We start from the raw sequence: 23,696 nt of genomic DNA, 5'->3' as shown, positions 1-23,696 counted from the left end.
ATGAAAAGGTGGACTTAATTATTCGAGGTCGAATAATAGGTAAGGACGGCCCATTGTAGGAGGAAATAATATGTAGGACAGGTGGCAGTATTGTCACTGAACGAATAATATGCCGTCCAGATGGCAACACTTTAACTCAGCTGTTAACGAACGAAGCGTCCATCAGCAGCCATCATTGTAACGGTCAATATTGATCGACCATTTGTATTAGAAACTAAGATTCATTGCTTAAGTATCAGTTGTTAAGTTTAAGGCGGTTGCGCCGCGACACCGCGACAAATTCGGCATAACTTTTCTTAGAAGTATAAGTGATCTAGAATATATATTAACTCGATTCTATCCAGTTTCGGTACTATAACATTTCTTTACCAAAAATAAGATACATATTTCTCCCTGAATTTCAAAACTATATATCTGGCAAAAAGTCGTGAATAAAGACCGGGGTCTATGTACATATTTAGTATTTAGTGCCTTAAATTTATTCGGTTTCTTCAAATGATGATTGTTGAATTATTGGCTGCGATCCTCGTGAGAGATGAAATGTTTGGTTATATTACACAGTACAACAGCTAATCTGGGGGGTGAGAATTTCCAAGTCAGGGTGATGGTACTAGGTCAGTATAGTAAAACCCTCAAAAGGTTTGGCGTTCGTATGTGTCAGCTTTTTTTTATGACCTTATAAATTTCACAGTACAACAGCTAATCTGGGGGGTGAGAAATTCCAAGTCAGGGTGATGGTACTAGGTCAGCATAGTAAAACCCTAAAAGGGTTTGGCGTTCGTATGTGTCAGTTTTTTTCATGACGTATTAAATTTTTATACTCTCGCAACAAATTTGCTAAGGAGAGTATTATAGTTCTGTTCACATAACAGTTGTTTGTAAGTCCTAAAACTAAAAGAGTCAGATATAGGGTTATGTATACCAAAGTGATCAGGGTGACGAGTAGAGTTGAAATCCGGATGTCTGTCTGTCCGTCCGTCTATCCGTCCGCCCGTGCAAGCTGTAACTTGAGTAAAAATTGAGATATCATGATGTAACTTGGTACACGTTTTTCTTGGCTCCATAAAAAGGTTAAGTTCGAAGATGGGCAAAATCGGCCAACTGCCACGCCCACAAAATGGCGAAAACCGAAAACCTATAAAGTGTCATAACTAAGCCATAAATAAAGATATTATAGTGAAATTTGGCACAAAGGATCGCTTTAGGAAGGGGCATATTTGGACGAAATTTTTTGGAAAAGTGGGAGCGGCCCCGCCCACTACTAAGTTTATTGTACATATCTCGGAAACTACTATAGCTATGTCAACCAAACTCCATAGAGTCGTTTTCTTCAGGCATTTCCATATACAGTTCAAAAATGAAAGAAATCGGATAATAACCACGCCCACCTCCCATACAAAGGTTATGTTGAAAATCACTACAAGTGCGTTAACCGACTAAAAAACGTCAGAACCACTAAATTTTACGGAAGAAATAGCAGGAAGCTGCACCCAGGGTTTTTTTAAAAATTGAAAATGGGCGTGGCGTCGCCCACTTATGGACCAAAAACCATATCTCAGGAACTACTAGACCGATTTCAATGAAATTCGGTATATAATATTTTCTTAACACCCTGATGACATGTATGAAATATGGGTGAAATCGGTTCACAACCACGCCTTCTTCCAATATAACGCTATTTTGAATTCCATCTGATGCCTTCTCTGTATAATATATACATACATTAGGAACCAATGATGATAGCGGAATAAAACTTTACACAAATACGGTATTTGAAAAATATGTAAATGACGGATAATGAAATCTCGATTATCACTTTATCATGCGAGAGTATAAAATGTTCGGTGACACCCGAACTTAGCCTTTCCTTACTTGTTTGTTTTTTTAGTTATTTAAAATAAATATTGCCAAATGCAATTTGTCTTGCATTTCTTTTTGTTTCGTACTAATTTTAGAACTCGAAATAGAATTTTACGTAAAGTTGCCGCTTTAGGGATAAGAAATGTTCCGCTCAACGTATTTATTTATGTATCTGGCATACACTTGTTACTTACTTGTTTAATCTATACATATAAAAAGTAATTCCACTTTTCGTTGTGATTTTATAACTTACGAACGGGCTCTATCTATTTAAACCAAAACTTAAGGCAATGTTCGGACTATTTAGTAGATGGTTTATGAGTTTCCACAAAATCGGTAGAACGGTTTTTTATTTATCAAATTTTTTGTAACAAATGAATTCAATAAATGTTAATGGGGATTTTTGTGTCAAATTAAAATTATTTAAGATGAGGACTGTGGTGTCATATTGTTATGTTTTCATGCCATTAATACCGTAATTTCATTTCGGACGTTTCTTAGCAAGTCGTCGGTGTTTCACATCGTTTACGAGCTTTATTTGAATTAAATTGTCAAACAATGGTAAGTTTTAAGCAGTTGAAGTGAAATACATGTATGCATATGTTTCCTTATTTGAAAAAACATATTGTGTGTAAAGAGGTGTCATATTCTTTTGTAATAGATGCAATTTGTTTTTAATTTGATTTATTCTTTTTTATATGAAGGAAAAATGCCACGAGCCAGATGAGCAAATATAGATCGTCGAACGCGTAATGTACATGATGTGTCATTACTAAGCCGATCACAGACTACAGATGAACGCGCAAAAAATAATGCGTCGCAGCGTGACCGTAATGCACGAAATAGATATGCTGACCCTGTACCTGTACTGAATCTTTAAGTTTCACTTTATACTTTATACGTAGCGAAGCACGTTCTGGGCCGCTAGTAAATTATAAATTTAAGAAACACCTGATATTATATTTGCTGTTTGAAATTTGAGCCTGTCTCTGCCAGCTTCGGGATTTTTCTCCTCTTGTGTACATATACAAAATAATTGATTAAAATATTTTTTCCAAATAAACGCAATTGATTTTTTGATGACTAGTCCGCACTGACACAGTGTTGACAACCGTAATACCAAAAAAAAGTTGAAGTTGTGAAAAGACTTCAACAGAACAGAACAGTAAGGGGTTGAGTTGATATCGATAATACCGAATTTCTAACTTCAACAAAAATGAAGTTAGGTTGAAGCCCGTAAAAGGAGCCATAATTATAAAAAAAACAATATTTTAATAAGAACTACAATAAGCTGTTAATTTTTTAAATATTTTCGTTCTTTTAATTTTAAAAAATTAGACACGACTGTTTCAATGTTAAGAGATTGTGCCACTTCATTTTCAAATTATTATGTTGCCAAGCCTGTCACTATTTCTTTACATATTTTAGAAAGAAGGTATGTTTGGTAAGTTTTAATTAGAAGAACTGCGTTCTGCACTAGCTACGGACAGCAACAACCGTATTGCCGCAAATAAATTTAGAACGATATATATTGTGACATAAAAATAAAAAGAAATTGTAACTTAAATTCCATTGGTTAATGATATTCCAAAACAATGCTTTTGGCTAAGTTGCTATAGCTGTCCCTAATTCTATGCCAAATATGAGCGACATCTGTCAACCAGTTTGTTTATGACAGCTGTGTACCGATTTAACACCTTAGTTGCGTAAAGATTTAGGAAATTTAGAAAAACTCCAAGATAGTTTGTACAAAAAATGGTCAGAGTTTCAACAAAACCATTTAGAAGTGTCCAAAGATCCCAAAAATAAAAATTATTATTAAAATAATTATTTTAAAAATGACGTAGAAGGGACGGTAGGTACCTTATTTGACAGCGTACGCCAATTTAAGCGAATTGATTGCTATAAATCAAGAAAATAGTTCGCAGGCTTCAGTTCTTATTAACAGAATTAGAAAAAATTTGAAGACTGCGAAATAAACGAAATACTTATGCTCTCTAGACAGCGTAGAGAAACTTATAGAAAAAGTGCTTAAAAGTGCTTTAAAGTGATACTGTGCTTGAATTTATTAGCCAGCACGAAAATGAAGAGTTATTAAGTAAGTTATATGATTTAAGAAATAGATTTTACAAACTCGGAATTAAAATCTATTAACAAAAGAATGATGCCAATTTTACGTTGCCTCAAGTTGACATTCCCATTTTTTCAGGAGATTACGCTCAGTGGCATACTTTTAAAGAATTGTTTCAGACACGTATAAAATGTGTATTTTAAAAACTAAGTTAAGAGGTTTATGGTTCCACAAAGATAAATCCTTTAAAGCAAATGGGAGATTAAAGAATGATTCTAAACATGTCCTGCTAACCACAGCAATTGTTGGTATAAAAGGTCGTGATGGAAAAATAATAAAGGCACGAGCCTTATTAGATAATGGGTCTCAAGTTCACCTCATACCCAAAGAATTGAAAAATAAATTAAATCTTCCAGTAAAGAATCTATGACTATTGAAAGAGTTGGACAAAACAAGACAAATACAAATAAAAGAGTTAGTCTTCATTTAAAATTGATATTAGATCCCGGCTAAATGAGCTTCTGACTCCCCACATAATATAACACACCTGCATCATATACACCACACACCCGAGGACACCGAACACAATTAACAGAAGGGACTGGCGGACGGCGCCGAGCCTCTTTCTCGATCGATCCGTGCGCGTATACGCAACCGACCAATTTATCATTTTTTCGAACGTTATCGACTTCAATCGCATTAAAAGTGAGTGCCGTGAATTTATTCTATTAACAAAATTCACATGGTCCTTCGAGCCGTACCGGACGGCACTAGTGGTGACAAAATAACTACGGTCACGTGTTAATAAAATAATCACGGTCACGCGGTAACAAATTAATCACAGTTACGCGGTAACAAAATTAGAAATAAACTAATTAAAACTAAACTAATTAGAAAAAAAACAGTAGTGAAAAAGTTAGCAAACGAACAAAACGGTGGTGACAAAACGAAAAGAAAACAGTACTGACAAAAAATTTGGAATAAAAAAGAGAACTGTGAAAACTGTGAACAAAAACCGATGGTGACAAAAGTTGGCAAAAACGAAAAAATTTATATGTATATAAAAATGCATGTGAACAAACGTGCAAAAAACAAGTAAGGAAAGGCTAAGTTCGGGTGTCACCGAACATTTTATACTCTCGCACGATAAAGTGATAATCGAGATTTCATTATCAGTCATTTACATATTTTTCAAATACCGTATTTGTGTAAAGTTTCATTCCGCTATCATCATTGGTTCCTAATTTATATACTCGTATTATACAGAGAAGACATCAGATGGAATTCAAAAGAGCGTTATATTGGAAGAAGGCGTGGTTGTGAACCGATTTCACCCATATTTCATACATGTCATCAGGGTGTTAAGAACATATTATATACCGAATTTCATTGAAATCGGTCTAGTAGTTCCTGAGATATGGTTTTTGGTCCATAAGTGGGCGAGGCCACGCCCATTTTCAATTTTGAAAAAAAAGCCTGAGTGCAGCTTCCTTCTCTCACTTCTTCCGTAAAATTTAGTGTTTCTGACGTTTTTTGTTAGTCGATTAACGCACTTTTAGTGATTTTCAACATAACCTTTGTATGGGAGGTGGGCGTGGTTATTATCCGATTTCGTCCATTTTTGAACTGTATATAGAAATGCCTGAAGTACACGACTCTGTAGAGTTTGGTTGACATAGCTATAGTAGTTTCTGAGATATGTACCAAAAACTTAGTAGGGGGCGGGGCCACTCCCACTTTTCCAAAAAAACTGCGTCCAAATATGCCCCTCCCTAATGCGATCCTTTGTGCCAAATTTCACTTTAATATCTTTATTTATGGCTTAGTTATGACACTTTATAAGTTTTCGGTTTCCGCCATTTTGTGGGCGTGGCAGTGGGCCGATTTTGCCCATTTTCGAACTTAACCTTCTTATGGAGCCAAGGAATACGTGTACCAAGTTTCATCATGATATCTCAATTTTTACTCAAGTTACAGCTTGCACGGGCGGGCAGACGGACGGACAGACAGACGGACGGACAGACAGACATCCGGATTTCGACTCTACTCGTCACCCTGATCACTTTGGTATATATAACCCTATATCTGACTCTTTTAGTTTTAGGACTTACAAACAACCGTTTTGTGAACAAAACTATCATACTCTCCTTAGCAACTTTGTTGCGAGAGTATAAAAAGGAAGAAAGTGCGGTGGAAAAAACAATTTAATGATATACACATACAGTATACACATATATGTATGTATATGTAAAGTGAAAAATGATATAGGAGTGACTGAAGTGACCGAAAACAGAACCAAAAAAAATCCCTTAAGTGTGCATAAAAAAATAGAAAGAAGAACAAGAACAAGAACAAGAAAATAGAAGAGAAGAACATATTCAAAAAAGGCATAGTCAGGCAGGGAAGTACCGTGAAAAATAACTCACAAACGAAAAAATAAGTCAGAAGGAAATAACAACAACAGAAACTAGCACAGGGATTGGCGAAAGACGCACAGGCGCAAGCGAGGCACAAGCACAGGCACATACACATCAGTGATCTGCAGTGCATGAGTTAAACACAACTTTGAGCTACTTGCGAAAAATTGAGTATGAAGCAAGCAAATTATTCACTGAATGTGTACAAGTGTGATTACTGCTCACTTACAAGAGAGAGAGTTTTGCTTGTGAGCTGTTTGGCTTGTACGAAGCATATATCGGGTGATTTTTTAAGAGCTTGATAACTTTTTTTAAAAAAAAAACGCATAAAATTTGCAAAATCTCATCGGTTCTTTATTTGAAACGTTAGATTGGTTCATGACATTTACTTTTTGAAGATAATTTCATTTAAATGTTGACCGCGGCTGCGTCTTAGGTGGTCCATTCGAAAGTCCAATTTTGGGCAACTTTTTCGAGCATTTCGGCCGGAATAGCCCGAATTTCTTCGGAAATGTTGTCTTCCAAAGCTGGAATAGTTGCTGGCTTATTTCTGTAGACTTTAGACTTGACGTAGCCCCACAAAAAATAGTCTAAAGGCGTTAAATCGCATGATCTTGGTGGCCAACTTACGGGTCCTCAAAATGGCCATAGAATCGCGAGCTGTGTGGCATGTAGCGCCATCTTGTTGAAACCACATGTCAAATTCCAAGTTCAGTTCTTCCATTTTGGCAACAAAAAGTTTGTTAGCATCGAACGATAGCGATCGCCATTCACCGTAACGTTGCGTCCAACAGCATCTTTGAAAAAATACGGTCCAATGATTCCACCAGCGTACAAACCACACCAAACAGTGCATTTTCGGGATGCATGGGCAGTTGGCCACCAAGATCATGCGATTTAACGCCTTTAGACTATTTTTTGTGGGGCTACGTCAAGTCTAAAGTCTACAGAAATAAGCCAGCAACTATTCCAGCTTTGGAAGACAACATTTCCGAAGAAATTCGGGCTATTCCGGCCGAAATGCTCGAAAAAGTTGCCCAAAATTGGACTTTCCGAATGGACCACCTAAGACGCAGCCGCGGTCAACATTTAAATGAAATTATCTTCAAAAAGTAAATGTCATGAACCAATCTAACGTTTCAAATAAAGAACCGATGAGATTTTGCAAATTTTATGCGTTTTTTTTTAAAAAAAAATTATCAAGCTCTTAAAAAATCACCCGATATTCACAATTGTTTGGTTATGAGCTCGCAATACTTATGAATATTTGCTTAGGATTCTCTGACAATTATGAATACGAAACACTTGTGAATATACGAAGAAGCTCAATTGTGCGCAACCCACTTGAGCCTTTAGAGCCGTAACGCTATGAACCAAAGGCTAATAAATCCATTAAGAAAGTACTAAGAGTTACTATTATATTATTGTATAACAACAAGGATTTTGTAACTGGTTCTAATAACGACTAGATATAATGAAATAAAAAACGGGGTTTTCATATTTAGTATTAATTTTCTCAATTATTAAAAAACAAAAATCACATATACATACTTACATTCATGTTATCACTTATAATATTACATTTTATTTTATAAAATGATAATTCAGTTCCTTTCAATGGAATTAAAATTAAAAATAAAAATCACGTCAGTTTAATGGTATAAAAATTACATGAATTATTAACAAAAAACAAAATAACACACTTCAGTTCATTTCGGTGAAAAAAAATGTGGTAAAAAACTGGCTTGCGCAAGAAAAAATTCTACTTCTCGATTGGCCAGCGCAAAGTCCTGATCTAAACCCGATCGAGAACTTGTGGAATGATGTCAAAGAAAAAGTTGGGCAAAGAAAATTTAAAAATTGCGACGAGCTTTGGGCAGGAGTACAGGAAGCGTGGAACTCTATTCTTTTGGACAGATGCTAAAGGTTAATAGAGAGCTTGCCACGCAGATGTGAAGCGGTGATAACTAATAACGGTTATTCCACTAAGTATTAACCAAGTTAGATATATGTAATATCAGAGAAATCTCACGTCTCGTGTTAATAATATTTATTTTTCCTTACTGATCTTTTAAAGTGCGCTAAATAGAACAAGAAAATAGAAGAGAACTTGTCCAAGCCAATTTGACTTAATAATGTAAACTGAACAAGACGTATTTTTATTATAGAAAACTGAGAAATTTTGGACTACTTTAGTTTTTAGTGAGGTAATTCATTCATTTTTTTACATTATAACGATTCCACTTTCTTTATATAATGTATAACATTATTAAGTATCATATTTCACATTAAGAAAGTGCGCTAAATCTCTGTCCATAGCTGTATGTATGGTTTAAAATCTAAAACTTAAATTTACGGTTCAGACCAAAATTCGCGTCGAAAAATAAGTGAAAACCGTTACCAAACTGTTTTCGGTATTCGGTTTATTTCCGGTAAAAACCGAATAACCGCTAACAAAGCACTTTGGTACTGTATATAACGGATTAGTGATTGCCGGTAAATGCTTACCATTGTGTTATAACACAAATCTATCCCGAAATAATAAAAATTCAAGTATTTACTTGCAAAATTTCCAGCAAGACCCCTTATACATACTCAATCAAGTATAAGCAGGATTGCTTAAAATAAGCTACGGCAATTACAAGCAAAAAACAAAAGCATATGTGCGAATTACATTTTATACCATACATACATACATACATATATTTCATGTATATTTCTAAAAACATACAAATAGCATAACTGGCTCATTTACTACTGAAATCATATTCATATATACATACATATTTCAAAATATATACATATAGTACAAACATACATACATTCTAAAGTCAGAATATCATTCAATTTTCTTTTCGCGGCCTCTTCTCACTGCGAACATATATACATATATACATATGTATGTACATATGTACATATATGCGACGCAGTTATACAAATTATATACCTACTTATTAACAAGAGAATTTGCGAAAATTACCAACGGTCGGTTAATTCTCTTTTCGTGGTTTCTTCGTACCGCGAACATAGATATATATATACACATATATATATATATATACATATGGGCGCATACACATACATATATACAAAATCCTCTGAAAAATATACCCTGTCGATATCGGGTACAACTTAAAGACAATAATAAATATAACATAAAACGTTTTATAACATACTTAAATATTTGTACATAAGTGTATTGTCACATACATATGTATGTAGATACGCTCACTGCTTCAAAGTCCACATTGGCATATATTCCGCGATACCACTTGGTTTTTGGCTAACAAAAACAAGCAGGATTGCGTATAAAATATATTCAAAGTCCACATTGGCACATTTCCCGCAATACCCCTTGGTTTTTGATCAACAAAAACAAGTAGGATTGTGTAACCAACCAAAGCGTAACACATATGTACATACATGCATATGAATGTACAAAGTGCAGTGATCTCTAAAACGAGCAGTCATTAGCACGTAATAAACAAAATATAGGTATACCCTATAGGACATTTGAACATAAAATATACATATATAAATGAAATATACATAGAAAAATAAAATACATAAAAAATTTCCGGTCATTAATAAATAATTAAATCAAATTTAAGCGATTTCAAAACTTTTATTAACTTAAAAGAGTTCGCGATTACACATAGTATCAAATACGTAGAACGTTATCGTTATATCAATTTCGTACGAAACTCTTATTTACTTAAAAGAGTTCTCGTCTAGCCATTGGTTTTATTGATTCTTTTTGAAACTCTTATATACAAAGAGTCTATTCAACTGTTTATATTCGAAACTATATCTTATACATCTACAAGTCTAGTTTTCACTAAGACGTTTTGATTTATTCTATACATTTTTTAAATGAGCTCAGACTCAAAGGAATCTAAAACAACTCAGTTGCTAAAAGTTCCAAAGATGATTTCAGACGAAAAAAGTCCGTGTACACCTGCAGATGCTACACGCTCAAAGGAAAATGCTACAAAACAAAAAAGGGTGAAAGATATTTCATACACCAAATTTATTTCTGAGAGTGACAGTCTAATTCGATACTGCACTCGATTCTCATCTTCACCGATTCAAGATAATTCTGAATCGGTATTAGAAATTAACAAAAAAAATCTTGACAACTTCTGGACACGTCTCCAAGTGGCATATGACGCAACCGTAGAATCTGATGACTCAGATCTACCAGAAAATTTTAAATCCTCCGCTTGCTCAAAATACGAAAATTGCTTAGACCAATTCGAAGAGATAAAAGCCATGATCTCTGATCAACTAAAACAAATAAAATCAATTGCACCTAGTCCACAACCGAGAGTAGAGCTGCCACAAAGACAAGCCCAAGAGGCGAGCTCAGGCATTCACCTTAAAGTGCCAATATGCGACACAGATATATTTCATGGTGGTTATGAACAGTGGCCGTCCTTCTGGGACATGTTTACAGCTGTGTACATAAACCATCCTAAATTATCACAAGCGAAGAAATTGTATCACCTCAGATACAAACCAAATGACGATAATAATGAATTTACCAAAAATTCAGAAAGAAACCAGTGAAGAATTCATAAAGCTTCAATCCACTGTTTCAAATTGTTTGTCGGTTTTATCGACATAGAATATTTCCACAGATAATTGGGACCCAATTCTGGTAAATATATGCACAGCTGCATTACCAGAAAAATCGTTACTTTTGTGGGAGCAATCGCTTTCATAGCGAAGAAAGTAGTCAGAACGAAAAACGTTCAAAACGACCTCAATAGAAGCTTCAATAGACCCCAAGCAAGTGCCACAATAATTTCAATAGAAGCTTTTTTAAGAATCAATCGTCCGCATCCGAATAATATAAACAAACGTCATACGAACTTTGTAGAGGAGGTCACAAGCTCAAATCGTGCGAAAAATTCCAAAAAATGAATATTAGCGATCGAAACAATTTCGTTAGAACGAAAAAACTATGTACCAACTGTTTGTCACATGCGCATACGCTTATAGAATGCGAAAGCAAATTTAATAGCGTTTACTGCCATAAAAGACATCATTCAATGTTACATATAACAAATTATTCCAGCTCACCCCAAACAGCGCAAACGTAAAAAGAGCAACAACAAATTCTGAAAACTGCCAAGAAGCACCATGCTGTTCAAAGGCGTTAAAAACCCCAAACGCTACATAGCGAAAACCACAGTAGTAGGTCTAGGCCATCAAAACTGGCCAATTTTGAAATCACGGGAATGGGTGGAAGAGTTGTTCAAAACTCTAATAAACTCTGCCCCATTACCCTCTTTTCCCCCCAAAGCGGATAAGCGCATACAAACAGAAGCTAGTTTCTTACCGCAATTAACCAATATACTACCAAGCTATCATATAAATAGCAAGCATTGGCAAAAGGTTTCACACCTAAAGCTAGCAGACCCAAACTGCAACAGCCCCGCTCAAATAGATCTTCTATTAGGCAGCGATCTCATACCACAGATAATACTCGAAGGTATTGAGAAAATCACAAATACACTTCTGGCTCAAAATACCATTTTCGGATGGGTCCTAAGTGGTCTAGTTACGGAACCAGTCACAACAATGACAACTCAAGTTGAGGAAGTCTCAAACGAGTATCTCAATTCACAATTGAAAAAACTTTGGGAATTAGAAATACTTTCCCCCATATCAGTCACAACCCCTGAAGATCAGTATTGTGAAGACTTTTACAAAGCCACAACTACTAGATCAGAAAATGGACGGTACGTCGTACGACTACCACTGAAGCAACAATTTCCTAACACAGCAGGATGGCTTTCGCCAATTATGATTCAAGCGAAAATCTTAATACAAGAATAATGGCTAGATGGAACCGACTGGGATGAACAAGTGAAACCTCTTCGTTTAGAAAAATGGTCCCAGTTCGCAAACAATCTGAATGATATTTCTCAGATTCAAATTCCGCGATGGGTAAATTACTCCCCCGTTCACAAAGTCGAATTACATGGCTTCTGTGACGCCTCTGAAAAGGCATACTGCGCTACTATCTATGTGCGCACGCAAAGGGACACCACGACCACAAGCCACTTATTAGTCGCAAAAGCAAAGGTGGCACCTTTAAAAACAATAAGTCTCCCACGACTTGAGTTATGTGGCGCACTACTACTTTCCAAATTAGTAGCTATGTTGCAAATGCATTTAAACTTGACAAAATGCAAACTATATATGTGGTCCGATTCCGAAATTGTACTAGTCTGGTTGGAAAAACCACCACATGCAACTTTATCGTCCCAGAAGGTCGAAAAATCGCCACCTTTCATACATTATTGGATGATGCCGACTTCCTTGAACGATTTTCATCGTTTCCAAGAGCTCTCAGAGTAGTTGCTTACATGTTCAAATTTATCGAGCAACTCAAAGGCAATGTCAAAGGGTCACATAATTTCCCATGCAACACAGTGACGCACGTAGAGTTACAAAAGGCAAAGGTCGCACTAATCGCATATACACAAGCGCGCTACTTCAGCCGCGAGTAGTTCTAAACCCATTTCTGGACACGAAAGGTGTGCTTCGTGCCAATGGTCGGCTCGCTAATTCGAGCCTAACATACAACGAACGCCACCCCATAATAATTCCAGAGAGGTCACCATTTGCACACATTATTCCTCAATTACATCCACATCTTAATGCTACATGCCGAACATCGCCACATGCAACATATGGTACGCCAGTAGTATTACATATATTCCCCGTATTAAGCCGCAAATCAAGAAGTGCATCTTCACGTGCAAGATTTGCACACAGCACTTCCACCTGAACGCTGCAATTTCGCTCTGCCCTTCACAACAGGTGTTGATTTTGCTGGGCCTTTTCAGGTAAAGGCGTCCCCGTTAAGGTCTCCCACTCTCATGAAAGGCTATGTGGCTGTCTTCGTATGTTTCACGACAAAGGCAGCACACCTTGAGCTATGTAGTAATCTGACGACGCAACCTTTTCTCGCGGCATTTGCTCGCTTCGTCGCTCGACGTGGCTACCCATCAAAAATCATGAGCGATAATGGCAAAACCTTCATTGGAGCTCAACGAGCCACAGAAAAGCAGTTTGTGGATTTCCTTAAACATGTGTCATCCGACATTGTACAAAAGTACGCCTCTCAAGGTATCAATTGGCAATTTATACCCCAAGCGCTCCTCAAATGGGCGGTTTATGGGAATAAGCTGTAAAAAGCTTCAAATGCCATTTCGAACGGGTAGCTGGAAATTATAAATTCAATTACGAAGAGTTCACGACGTTATTAAATCGAAATGAAGCCGTTCTCGATTCACGGCCACTCACAGTATTATCGCAAGACCCCTCACATTTCACCGCCTTAACTCCAGGGCATTTTCTAAGCCAGGCGGGGAGTCGCTATCCCCATTAAATCGATGGGAAAGAATTAAAATTCTCCAGGACGAGTACATAAAGGATCTCCACAAAAGGTACCGTTGGAAGACTCCTGAACAAGTGCCTAAACTTGGAGACTGTGTCCTGTCCATGATGATTGTTTACCCCCTACCGAGTGGCGGCTAGGCCGCATAGAGAAGCTACATTATGGCTCCGACGGTCACATACGAGTCTTGGATCTCCGTACGCAAAACGGAACGCTAACCAGACCGCTCGTGAAGCTGTGCTTTCTACCAGCCACCGACGATCGCGAATTCGAAAACCGAAAAAACCAAACCACGATATAACAAAATCATTAAATTTAACAATAAAACTAGAAATACGCCCATAAGAACCGTTCGAATTAACCCGCCGTATTAAATAACCAAGAATATTAACAAAAAATTGTCGATCAATACCACGACACGTTCATGCCACATGTTGTGGCACGATCACCATATCTGCTTATTTGATAGAATATTATAATACAATCTTCTCTATACAGATTACCTCGTTGCGGCGTCGACAGCCTGGACCACCACCTCGTCGCTCCACGGGTCTGAGCAGCGTTGTGGCTACCCTGCAACATCTGCAACATCTGTAGCGCCTTCTAGGCCAATTTATCATTTTTTCGAACGTTATCGACTTTAATCGAATTAAAGGTCAGTGCCGTGAATTTATTCTTTTAACAACAATTTACAGATCCTTTCGAGACAAATTTAGACACCATTGTAGTACAAAGGGTTGTGTCCAGTTTGCCCACAGAACACATAAAAGTTAAAAAAAATTCCAGAAAATGTAAAACTGGCTGACCCTTCATTTGGTGTTCCGGCTAAGATTGACTTACTATTAGGTGCGGACATATTCTTTGATGTGCTAAGAGAAAAGAAAATAACTATTGCAAATTAATTTCCCTAATTTGGAACCGCAGAACCTGAAAATTTCACTTGTTTGCTATAAAAATATTCTCTGCAATAAAAAAATGAAAATACAACAGAGACGCTCTTCTCACCAAATACACTAGGAAATCACAACAAGATACTATCATAAATTGCATTATATGACCTGTCTAAACTTATTTAACCCATTTTCTGGGCGATCCACAGCGGAAGTACTAAATTCTGAGTTGAGAAAGAGTCGAAGTATTGAGTACAGTATGAGACATATATGCCCCAAAGATATATAGAATTAACGGGGCTTTCGATAGTCGCAAGCGGCATCGTGTCTATATGTTTTTCGCAGTTCGTGGTGTCACCTAGCGTCAGTTGACACCATGAACCACAATATCTCTGCGGGCATATATGTCTCTTACTGTACAATTGGTACTATTGAGTATAAAAACACTCGCATGGTGACGTTTCATTTAAATCCGTTTATCTCGCCAAAAACGCCTCAACTTGACTGTCCAATAGAATCAGGCTATGCCCAGCTGAGCGGAATCATCTATATAGTAACTATAAGTTGCCCAAGTTACCCATTTCATTTTCATCAATTTCTGTGAAGTTATACCTTATTCTGGAAAATAACGTGCCCAATTTTGAATATCTAAAATGGTAAGTATCGATTTTACTGTTCATTTTTGTGCGTGGTGAAATTTCACTGACATTCAAACGAGTGTTTACGTAAAACTTTAGGTAAGGTTTGTTTATTCAACAATAGTAGTAGCCAATTTTCCATATAGAACCCGAGTTTTAACTTGCCCTCGTCCTCGGAACCCGGCGATTCCCGACGATAACAGCTGTTCCGGAAACGCCTAGAAATCAGGCACGGAAATTTTCCCGGCTCTGTCGGGAAATGTTCCCGATTTCTATTCACATTTTGTAGAAAAAAAAATACTCGGCCGGGTTCGAACCCTAGGCTGCGCAAGCGACCTGCCAGCTTAACCACTACGCCACGTGCGACTTTGAAATGTAGATCTCAAATATCATAGACCTTCACTAAGCTGTTAAACCGGTTTGTCAGACAATGAAGAAAATGAATCTCAGAATGGAGAAATGCACTTCGATAGGGACTGATGGATGTGCGGTCATGTTGTCAGATATCGGAACAGTCAACGAAATTCGGAAAGAAGCAAAAAATGCTGTCATGACTCCTTGTTTCTCGCACAAACTCAACAACAGTATTTCAAAGTCAGTGAAAGTACGATTAATCGAAAACGTTGCCAGTGCCCTACGAGAAGTCGACAAATTCTTCAAGAACTCATTTCCAAAACGTGTGTCTGTATTAGCAAAGATACTTGGTGAAAAAATTGTCCAGTTGTGTGAAACAAGATGGGTAGAGAAGCACGATGCTGTCCTTCAATTTGTTGCGAAGTTACCGTTGATCATCGAAGCTCTGTCAAAAACCAGTGAGAGGAAGAACAGAGAAACAGTAGGCAAAGCAACAATTCTCATATCGGCTTTGTGCAAGTTCGAATTTATCGTCGGGCTCTTCTGTCTCAGCGACATTCTATCGCTCACCCACTCGCTAAGCGTAGTCCTTCAAAGGAAGCAATTGATTTGGCGAAGGCATCAAAAATGATTGGGACGTTGCGTGCCACGTTGGAAAAAAAGGGGGAAAAAGGTGATGAAATATTCCGATTGATTTATTCAGAAGCCAAGAAAATGGCGGAAAAAAAATCGAGAAGATTTGGAAGCTCGTTTTTCACAAGAAGTTTTGGATGGTTACCAATTGAGTGTGTTGCTCCCAGAAAAAGCAAGTCTTTTAAAAGAAAGCGAAATCGATTATTTAATCGGATGCTTGATAGAAAGATTCGGGAATCTTCTGGATGATGAAAAAAGCGTACAAAAATTGAAATTCAAAGGTGAATTAAGCTACTGGCAATGCCACTGGCAGCAGCAACAAAAAATTGAAGGCAGCGAAATTCCAACTTCTGAACTGGAAACATTATGAAAATGTGATGTCGACATATTCCCAACAATCCACACCTATCTCCGAGTATTCTGTACACTTCCCGTAACAAACGCAAGCTCTGAACGATCTTTCTCTTATCTTCGCCGCATCAAAACATGGCTTAGGACGACCATGCTTCAAGAAAGACTAGTTGGATTAGCGTTGCTTCATACGCATCATGACTTCGAAATCACCGCCGAAGGAGTCACGAAAGAGTCGCAAAACTTGGCAGTCATCGTTTTGCGTTATGAAACACGCAATGTAAAAGGATTTTTCTGTTTGAATTTTTAATAAAATGAGCCACTATGTAATGCATGCATATGGTTGACTTTTCGATTATAACCACTTTGTTTACCTAAAACTTGGAATTGATAATTTTTGTTTCATAATTTGTACTGTATTTCTCTCGCTATAATAAGTTTGAAACCCAAATTGAAGGATAAATTCAATTTCCCCCCCCCCCCCCAAGAATCGGGGGAGACTAGGTCAGTGTTACCCTTCAAAGGATCATTATACTACTCCTTGTTTGACCTGATGAATGAAGAATACTTATGGTTTATTGAACAGACCTTATTGTTCTCAGATGGTCAGCTCTTGAACTTGATTCTCGATAATAGTGGTGAATTGACCAACTCAGTGCATGAAAATTTCCCACAATACCCGAAGAGCATCAAGGGTTTGAGCGAAGAAACTACAACTGGTGTACACAATTTATATGAAATGGTGAAGGAGAGACATCTCATTCTATAATCTGTATGGTTATCGCGAGTCGCTAATTGATGGTATTAAACGGCCCACCGATGTGATGATTTCTGGCAAAGTGTGCTGTGTTGCTGGTTATGGGATATGGGCAAAAGTGATGCATAAGCTCTGAGTAGTTTTGGCGGAATCGTCAATGTCACCAAAATCATTGCTTTGCAAGCGCCAATGGAAGGATATGAAGTAACCACCAAGGAGCAAGCATAGAAAGATGCTATCATCTTCGTAGCAACAACTGGTTGCAAGGACAATATTACTGGCGCACATTTTGAGCACATGCCCGACGATGCAATCGTTTGTAATATTGGTAATTTTGATTGTGCAATCAACGCCGCATGTTTGAATACCAAGGCCAAGGAGAAGATTAATAACAAACCCCAAGTCGATCGTTTTACACTATCCAATGCTAATCATATTATTTTGTTGGCCAAAGGACGTCTGGTAAATTTGTGCTTCGCGCACGGTTATCTCAGTTTGAGATGTTCAACTCGTTCAGTAATCAAGTGGTGGCACAAATCGAATTTTGAACCAAGGCTGACAAATACAACGTAGATGTGCATATGTTGCCGAAAATGCTAGATGAAGAGATCGCCAGTTTACACTTGGAGAATATGAAAAGTTCCGTAATTAAATTCGAAACACTTGGACTTAGAATGACATCATATGGTCCATTACGGCATGAATACTGAGACCTAATTCTTTAATTGCTGGTGCAATCATCGCAACAAAAGTCCTACGACACATCTGTAATTCAGCAAGGCACACATATCCGGTAGGAGGATATACCTTACGCAATTAATTATTAATATTAGTAAATGAAAATTACAAGTACAATAAAAAGTTGCTCATATAAGAAAAATTATTACGAGTTCGACCCGCTAATCTTCTAAATAAAAATTTAAATGCCAAAGATTAAGATATGTGTATGTACTCTGCATGTGGTGCGTACAATAATTAGGATAAGAAAATCTATAAATAAAGGATCTCTGAGCAACCAGAGCTGAGTAATGTTTTAATCTTAAAACCTTCGCGTCCGTTTTTAATCTACATAGCTCTAAGAGCCTAGTGGTTGTAATTAAGGGTATAGAGTCCGCCGTAGACTCTAGTGAAGTCAAAGAAGCATTGGAAGAATGCGGTTTTGGTATTAAAAGTGTTGTAAATATATTTATTAGAAATATAGTAGTACAGCCTATGTTCAAAATAGAATTGATGCCAAATTCTAACCAACGAAAGAAAAATGAAATACACTCGATTTACAATTTAAAATATCTGTTCCATCGTAGAATCACCGTTGAGAAACCACATATGTAGGAGAAATGGTCCAGTACAACGTACAAACTACTAAGAGTATGGCACACGAAAGCATATTGCACTCTACGCAGTGTCTGTGTGATGTATGGTGATCTACATCCTACTTCAAAATGTACTCTTAAAAAAGAGGATTTAAATAAAAAATGCAGCAATTGTAAAGGAAATCACACTGCTAACTTCAGGGGTTGCCCTGTATATAAAGATTTGAAATCGATATTGTCACAGGGCATTCAAGCAAGTCGTAACCAAATATTGAATATTCCTCCTAATGAAACTATTGAAATCCCCGTCCATATTTCAAACTGGCACTTATTAGATTTCTGGATGAAAATAATATTGATGAAATGTTATTGTCAGAAACTCATCTTACGAACAAAAACAATTTATATATACCGGGATTTAGACTCTATGTTACAAACCACCCAGATGGAAAGGCACATGGAGGAACAGAAGTGTTGGTTAGAAAACGGTTAAATCACCCACATTAGAATCTTATGCCAGAGCGCAATTACAAGCTACAAAAATAACTATAAAAATTCGCTGCGGGGACTTAAACTTGACGGCCATATACTGCCCACCTCGGTTTAAAATTACAGACATCCAATTTAAGGACTTTTGGAACACTAGGCCATAGATTTCTAGCAGGTGGAGATTACAATGCAAAACACACATATTGGGGCTCAAGACTAATTAATCCCAAAGGACGACAGCTGTATCAAACTGTTATAAATAGGCACAATCACCTTGAAATAATATCTCCTGGTAAGCCGACATATTGACCTAGTGATCGTAAGAATACACCTGATTTAAGTGATTTTGCTGTAATCAAAAATATAGATAAATCTCACATAACAGCTGATACATGTACTGGTCTATCTTCTGATCACTCTCCGGTACTAATAAATTTATGTGAACAACCCATATTCGTTAATCGAAAAGTGGGTCTAACTTCTTATAAACCGAATTGGCTAAAATATAAAAAAATACTTGAGTAGCAACATTTATATTGAGTACAAAATAAATACATGAAGAGATATTGACGAAAGCATAAGAGAAGTCAAAGATATAATAACCAGCGCAGCTGTCTTAGCAACACCAAACAAAAACTAAAAGCCGTTTGGTCCCAGAAAAATCTTTAATAGAGAAATAGAAAAGCTTGTAAATGAAAAATGGCGTGCAAGACGTGAATGGCAGATAAATCGCTCCCCTTCCATTCAGCTTCAATTGAAATCTGCTGTACGTAAACTAAAAAAAAAGCGCCTAAACGTGAAGAAGAATTCAACACCGAAATGTATATAAAGAAGCTGTGTCCAAATTCAAACAAGCAAAATTCCCTTTGAAAAGCCCAAAATTCCATGAAGACACCAACTGACTCCAATACGCCTATACGAGACTTGGGTGGAGATTGGGCTCGAAGTGACGAGGAAAAGGCTAACTGTTTTGAAAATCCCCTAGAAAAGGTATTTCAACCTAATTTGCCAAAGAACAACTTTAAGCTGTCAATCTTACCCAACACAGCTAAAGAGTCGCTCGAATTTTTTAAGACTTCAGCTTCTGAAATTATTGGAATCATCAAAGAACTTAATCCAAAAAAGTCGCAGGGACATGATAATATTTCTACAAAAATTCTAATTGAGTTACCAATTATTGCTGTAGAGGTGCTCTCTTTGCTCTTCAATGCAATTCTTAGTTTCGAATACTATCCAATTTCATGGAAAAAGTCGCAGTATACAGGGAAAGACTTAACACAGCCGTCTTCATACACACCAATCAGTCTTCTACCCTGTCTTTCTGAAGTATTACTATCAAAGATGTCTACTTTCCTCCACAAAAATAATACAATACCAATGCATCAATGCGGTTGTCGTGCAAAACTTGGCACAATAGAGCAAGTAAATAGAATTACTAACGAAATAAGGAAAGCATTTGAGCACAGGGAGTACTGTTCAGCAATATTTTTAGATGTAGCTCAGGCGTTTGATAAGGTCTTTTATATAAGATTAAAAAATTCTACCTTTAGAATTGTATAAAACATTGGAATCTTATTTAAATAATAGACAATTTATGGTGAAAGTAGGAGATTTCATATCGGATGAAAGACAGGTAAGGGCTGGTGTACCACCGGGCAGCGTTTTAGGTTCAACTCCATACATCATATATACAGCAGATCTTCCAGTAGCTAACATTGTATTACCAACTGCCACATTTTAGCATCAAGAATAATAGCGGAGCATTTAAGTTCTGTCGAAGAATGTAAGCATGTTACATTTTCGCTTAGACAAATAAACAATATTTTAGTACTCCAAGTAAACGAAGTAACATATCTTGGTATTCACCAAGATAGAATGCTCACGTGCAGAAAACACATCTGTAGTAAAATAACATGTATGAAGATTAGAGCTGCAAATTTAAATTGACCATTAAATAAAAACTCTAAGCTTAGCCTAGACAACAAAGTGCTTTTATATAATGTGGTCATAAAAACATTTGGATATATGGCATTCAACTGTGGGGTACGACCTGTGCAACTAAATTGATATAATACAAAGGATCCAGTAGAAAATGCGTAGAACAATTACGTGTTCACCATGGTACATGCGTAACGAAAATATACATTAAGACATTGGTATTCCTATGGTGAAGAAAGAAGTAGAAGATAGCAGAATTAAATATGTATCTAAACTCCGAGATCCCCCAAACCCTTTGGCTAATACTTTGGTCCATTCTTGCGATCAAACACGCCTTAAAAGAAGAAGATATGCCTGCGTATTAAAGATCAACGTTAGTTTTTAAATAGATTTAAGATTTTATAACTTAGTGTTAGGCTTAAAAAAACAGATCCAATAAATAAAATAATATTGAAAAAAAAAAAAATATTTATATATCGTCAAATGAGGACGCTTCCCATGCAGGCATTTGATTCTTCCTCCTCACAATTAAACTATATCATGCTTTCTCATTTTCTCACAAACTATTATTAAAAAAATTAATAATGCTTTAAAGAAAATAAAAAATAAAATATGTAAAGTTGGAAAGATTTATATAAAGTAAAATAAAGAAAAACTTCTAATTTTAAACCTGGGTTAGTTGCCAACTATTCAAAATATTCACCATTGCATCGACAACATTAGGGCATAAAAAAGTAATAATTAGCAAGTAGTAACTCGTAGTATATACATATATAAAAGAAGTAAAAAGTAATATGATTTGTAATTCAAAACAATTTCATGTTTTCGACCGGTAGATATAGCCGCAGGAAACTTATAGTTTTCGAGATATTTCCGTTTAAAGTTGAACATTTTAACTATTTAAATTTCGTATTTTTTTCGATTTAAAATTTGTTTTATCCTTCCATTGCTTACTTTTTATACACCAACGCTTTATCCGTTCGTTTGTACACATTTATTATATAGTGCAATATTTAAATTTTTGATCAATTATATTTATTCTCACAATAACAAAACGGCTGTATACTGACATTTTTTTTTACTTTTGTAAATGAACTGAAAGAATTAAATAAGCAGATTATAACCCAAATACTGGAATAAAAAACGTAGTGGAATAGAAGTAGGGCAATATCAATATTTCCAAAAATGTTTGAGATGAGTTCAATACCGGTTGACTGTTTGTCCATCCGTGGAAGCGATAAGATAAGAGTAGAAGTATCTTCATGTACCATGGCACCATAATCGAAAACCTATAAGGTATTTTAAAAGGTACAAACCGGTAAATTGGGGGAGTCGATGGCATTAGAAATCACCCGAATTCATGAAATTTTTTATTTGGGAACAACCAAAACAAAAAAGAAAACATAGAAAAGAGGTCATATATTTGAAATGATGTTACATGATTCTCTGAATAGTAAAGGCCTCTATCGAAATTGACTTCAGAATGAAAAAAGATTACCATCGTTTTTGAAGTTGCCATCGAATATGGGGCCGTTCATTTCAAATATACCAATAAATCCGGATATTGTTATCTGCACAATTTTTGCAGCTTATACCGATTCGAACAAAAAAAATATGTACGATATATAACTAAAAATAAAACTACGCTATTAAACTAAAACAATAGCATAATTTTTTTCAATGCCACTAAATCAAAGCAAAACCATATGTGACAGATTGCCGAAGTTCACAATAGCATAATCGAAAATCGAACATTTCACATCACATTAATGATACGAGTTTTTCATAAGTGTGAAAAAAAACAAGAAAAAAAGTTAATTTCGGCTGCACCGAAGCTAATATACCCTTCACAATTGCATGTCCTTCAGTAACTATGTGTTCAGTTTATATGGAAGCTATATGCTATAGTAATCCGATCTGAACAATTTTTTCGGAGATTATATTGTTACCTTAAACAGTAATCCATGTAAAATTTCTTGAAGATACCATACAAGCCCTTGATTCCGATCGTTCGGTTCGTATGGCAGCTATATGCTATGGTAAGCCGATCTGAACAATTTCTTCCGATATTACATTATTTCTAGGAACAGTACCTCATACCAAATTTCGTGAAGATATGTTGCCAAATGAGGAAGTTTCCCATGCAAGCATTTGATTCCGATCATTCAGTTTGTATGGCAGCTATATTCTATAGTTAACCGATCTGAACAATTTCTCCGGAGATTACATTGTTTCCTTAGAAAATAATCTATACAAAATTTCGTGAACATATATTGTCAAATGCAAAAGTTTTCCATACAAGAACTTTATTCCGATCGTTCAGTTCTTCGTATATTACATTATTATCTTAGAAAATAACCTCTGCCAACTTTTGTGAGGATACATTGTCAAATGTGAAAGTTTTCCATACAAGAACTTGATTCCGATCGTTCTGTTTGTATGGCAGCTATATGTAATAGTGGTACGATATCGGCAGTTCCGAGAAATTAGCAGCTTATTGAAGAGAAAATGGCGTTTGGATACGTGGCGTTTGAATATTCAAAACGATATCTTAAATACTGAGGGACTAGT

At 36.3% G+C, this 23,696-nt stretch overlaps 1 protein-coding gene and 1 pseudogene across 7 annotated transcripts in view; one reads left to right on the top strand and one right to left on the bottom strand.

Moving 5' to 3' along the window:
• LOC120781558 (protein abrupt-like) overlaps positions 1-23,696 on the bottom strand; it is a 259,465-nt gene that overhangs the window by 219,264 nt on the left and 16,505 nt on the right. The window lies entirely within an intron of this gene.
• On the top strand, positions 17,182-18,095 carry LOC120781809 (annotated as a pseudogene).

The sequence above is a fragment of the Bactrocera tryoni genome, unplaced genomic scaffold, assembly GCF_016617805.1.
Source record: "Bactrocera tryoni isolate S06 unplaced genomic scaffold, CSIRO_BtryS06_freeze2 scaffold_7, whole genome shotgun sequence".
NCBI lineage: Eukaryota > Metazoa > Arthropoda > Insecta > Diptera > Tephritidae > Bactrocera > Bactrocera tryoni.
The sequence above is the reverse complement of the archived record's forward strand: the minus strand, read 5'-3'. Positions and strand labels throughout refer to the sequence as shown.